The sequence below is a fragment of the Pinus tabuliformis genome, chromosome 9 (genome assembly GCF_031772625.1).
Source record: "Pinus tabuliformis cultivar Carrire ecotype Pingquan chromosome 9, CPIR1, whole genome shotgun sequence".
NCBI classification, from domain to species: domain Eukaryota; kingdom Viridiplantae; phylum Streptophyta; class Pinopsida; order Pinales; family Pinaceae; genus Pinus; species Pinus tabuliformis.
In genome coordinates, this window is record NC_142307.1 from 683201882 (window position 1) to 683206949 (window position 5068).

The following is a 5068-nucleotide window of genomic DNA, read 5'->3' on the forward strand; positions in this document are numbered from 1 at the left end:
ATAATAATAATAATAATCAAAGTCAAACTCTAAAGGAGGGAAGTAAAAAATTATAAAAATGAGTCAAGAACCCTAATCGAGACCAGATCATTTCATAAATAAAATAATTAATAGAAATAAAATAAACTAAATTAAAAATAATTAATGGAAAAAATAAATAAAATACAACAAAAATATAAACAAGTCAAAAGAAATATATATATATATATATATATATATATATATATATATATATATATATATATATATATATATATATATATATCCGAAGAAAAGTAATCAATAAATAAAACAGGGTCAGTAATAAAATATGGGGTTAAGGCCCATTAAACAAATAATAAAAATACTAAAAGGAGTTAAGAACGAATATGACGATAAATACATAAAAAACATGAAGGATCAAGAAAATAAACTCTAATGAAGAATAAATCAACAAAAATACTATAAAAAGGACACAAATACCTACATAGATAAACAAACAAACAAAATAAATCCCAAAAAGAAGCCTACAAAAAAAAAGCTAGGAGGACAAGACACGGACCCAACTTCTACTAATATTCCAACCATCATCTCTTTTCAAATTATTGGGTCTTTCTTCAATTTCTAGTGCCTTCCTCAATTTACGATGATGGAAATGACTAACCCTAGCAATGACTTGGGCCTCCTCAATGCAAATGTGATGCTTAGATTTATCAGCATGCTTCGCCAAAGCAGAGGAGCGGGTCCTGCCATGCTTGATGTCAGCACCATTCTCATGAATCCTTTGATTAATCGAGCGACCAATCTCACCAATGTAGGGAGTCCCACAAGAGCATGGGATAACATAAACACCCTTCATATTCTTGGGGTCTACTAGGTCTTTTACAGATCTAAGAGAGCTCTAGATGGTGTTTAAAGGTCTAAAGGTTGAAGCCACCTTATGCTTCCTTAGGACCCTTGCAATCTTCTCAGTGGTCCCATGGATAAAAGGAAGATGAACACGAGAAAATTGATCCTTGGTATCTTTCTTAACACTAGGACGTATTTCATTTCTCAGGAAATCCTTAGTACATTGGTGTCTACTATACCCATTATTAAAGAAAACACTTAAGAGATGTGCTTTCTCTTCATTGAGATGGTTCTCATCAGAAACTCTTAAATCTCTAGTCGCTAAGGTGTTGAGAACACCACGATTTTGAGTTGGGAAATGATGAGAATTATCATGAAGATATTGTCCCGTATGAGATTTCTTATGAAATACCTGATGAGAGAAAGAGCCATTATTGTTCATTGAGAGGAGGACGTCAAGGAAGGGAAGACTACCACTACATTCAAATTCCATGTTGAACTTTATATAACTAGATTGACTGTTAAGATGGAGGAAAAATAGTTCCAACTTTTCTTCCACATCTTAGGCAGAAGACGAGAAGAAAATAAGGCCTTTGATTCCAAATCATCCATGAATAAATTAGTTGTTGCAGGGGAGAGGGGGGAACCCATGGTGACACCGCAAGTTTGCTCATAGAATTCCCCATCAAATGAAAAGAAAGTAGAAGTAGGAAAAATACCAACTAAATAAGTTGTATGAGGATCTGTGATGCATTTGATGACTTCGATGGCCTCATTGTTAAGGATATTAGTGTATAGGGAGACCACATCGAAGCTCACAAGCTTGTCATCTGGATCAAGCTTGAAACTATTTAACTCATTAACAAATGATGCAGATTCCTTGACAAAGGAATTTATATGGTCAACAAGGGGCTTAAGCTTTCGGGCTAAATATTTAGCAAGAAGATAAGTTGGCCCTCCTATCGTGTTGATAATGGGTCTAAGAGGAGCCCCTTCCTTATGAATCTTTGGAAGACCATAGATTCTAGGGGTAAGAGGGAAACTTTCAATAAGCTTATGACTAAAGGAGCTCACCGAGCTACTTGCCTTTAAAACAAGAGCCACACTTTTGGAAATATTCTTCAGGGGATCCTTGTTGAGTTTCCTGTAGCTCCCGCTATTATGGAGGTGGTCCAACATCTTCCGACGGTAATCATATTTATCAAGAATAACCACAACACCACCTTTGTCTGCTTTGAGAACAACAATATTCTTATTATTGTTTAATGATTTGAGAGCATCAAACTCAAGTTTGTTGATGTTGTTCTTGGGGGGATTTTCCTAAATGAGGACAACCACACAGTCTTGATGAATGATATCTTTAGTGACATCTAGTAAGTCTCTAGTACCATATTCAATGCCACAGATGATATCATTGACCGAAATATTTCTAGGAGCAAGAGAAAAATTTAAACCTTTCTCCAAAAGACTAAAGATAGGGGGATCAAAAGAAAAGCTAGAGACCTTGACAAGCCTATTACTAGAAGAGGAAAGAAAATTAGAACAAACAATATTATCCAAACCTACATTCTTATTACCTATCCTATTATTATTACAATTATCAGAATTGAAAACAGAGTCACTAACCTCACTAATATTATTATAAATATCTAGCCCAATAATTTTATTATTATACAACTTATTATTATTATTATTATTATCACCATCATAATCCAAGCATAAATTATTATTGCTATTCCTAATATTATTATTCCTATCTGAGGTGAAAAATGTAGTCACTATTATTATTATTACTATTAAACCAATTAGTATTAGTATTATTATTATTATTCAATTGAATATTATTATTAATAGAACCACTTCCATTATTTTCAAAACCAACAGAAATCAAAGAAAAATTAAGAGACAACGAACCTGAGGGAATCCGACCTGGAGAATACGAGATTGTTCCAACTTCACCTTCGATGGCAGAAGGGTGAGAAACACCGTTAACCCAAGATCGAAGAGCAGAGATTTGATTAGAATTAATACTGCTTCTGGAAGGACCACGAAAGAAACTAGACTCATTAGGCTTCAAGATCAATTTCTCCAAGAGCTTACTGAACTTCTTGGACTAATTTAGTCGTTTAATATAACCATTACTTAATAAATAAAAAATTAATATATTAATAAATTAATATCATAATTTAAATATTATAGTTCAAATATAGTCGTTACTTGAAATTATGTCTCTACATTGCTCTCTATTTAAGCCTTTTCCATGGTCTATGTCTTCATCTGGTCCTGATGATTTACCACACTTGTTCGTTCGAAACATGTCAGCCAAAAATTTCTCTTATGTGATTTCTACCGAAAGACTTTGCTTAATCTTTATTTACTTAAATATTGGTAAATAAAAATAATATGAATATTAATTACTTAAATAATAATAATTAATTCTTTTTCACCTAATAATAATTAATTCTTTGCCACAATGTGACATTGGATCATGGTTGATTGTGGTTGACCATGTTTGAATTTCATATGGAGACAATCTTTGTCACAAAGTGAAATTTGAGCATGCTTGACCATGGTTGACTATGATTCACCATGTTTGACCCAAAGGAATAAGAAACCATTTGGATTAATACTAGAAACACAAGATTGACAATGGTTGTTGACGATTGACCATGGTCGACCATGTTTGATTCTATAAAACATGGTTGACCATGATAAATAAACCCAAGGGAATAATAAACCTAAGGGATAAGAATTATCAACCCAATCGATAAAACCCTAACATCAATATTATAAACCATAAAATAAACATGGTTGACCATGGTTGGTTTCCATATAGAGACAATCATTTTCATAATCCAACGTTGGACCATGGTTAACCATGGTTGACCATGATTGATTTTCATATTGAGACAATCTTTGTTAGAACGCAATGTTAGACCATGGCGGACCATGGTTGATTTCCATATCTAACCTTGTTTGGGCATGGTTGAACATGGTTGGTTATGATTGACCATGGTTGAAAATGATTAATATTATAAACTCAATGCATTGATATTATAAACCGAAGGGATTAATACTAAAACCCCAAGGGATTATGAACCCAAGGGAATAATATTAAACCCAAGGGACTAATATTATAAACCCAACATATATAAACGCTAAGATAAATATTATAAACACTAAAATAAACATGATTGACCATCATTGATTTTCATATTGAGATAATCCTTATCATAATTCGATGTTAGACCATGGTTGAGCGCAAAATAATAAACCCAAGGGATTAATACTAAAATCCCAAGGGTTGATTTCCATATAGAGACAATCCTTGTCACAATGCAACGTTGGACCATGGTTAACCATGGTTGACCATGATTGATTTTCATATTGAGACAATCTTTGTCAGAACACAACATTGGACCATGGTTGAGCATGGTTGATTTCCATATCCATATGGTTTGACCATGGTCGGCTATGATGAACCATGGTTTACCATGATTAATATTTATAAACCCAATCGATTGATATTATAAACCAAGGGAATAACAAACCTAAGGGATTAATACTAAAATCCCAAGGGATTATGAACCCAAGGGAATAAGATTAAACCCAAGGGACTAATATTATAAACCCAACATATATAAACCCTAAGATAAATATTATAAACACTAAAATAAACATGATTGACCATGGTTGATTTTCATATTGAGACAATCCTTATCACAATGCCATGTTGGACCATGGTTGACCATGGTTAATTTTCATATCCAGACAATCTTTGTCACAATGCGACATTGGACCATGGTTGATCATGTTTGATTTTCATATGGAGACAATCCTTATCGCAATGCCATGTTGGACCATGGTTAATTTTCATATCCAAACAATCTTTGTCATAATGCGACATTGGACCATGGTTGATTTTCATGTCGAAACAATTTTTGTCAGAACACAACATTCAAACATGTTTGACCATGGTTGACCATGTTTGATTATATAAAAAATGTTTGACCATCATCAACCATGGCTGACCATGGTTGACCATGATTGTCCTTGACTTTTATATGGGGACAATTTTTTTCATGATGCGAAATCCGAGCATGATTGACCATGGTTGAACATGGTTGGTTATGGTTGACCATGGTTGAACATGATTGATATTATAAACCCATGTTAATAATAAACACTAGGGAAACATAAACCATAAGGATTAATACTAAACCCCAAGGGATTATGAACC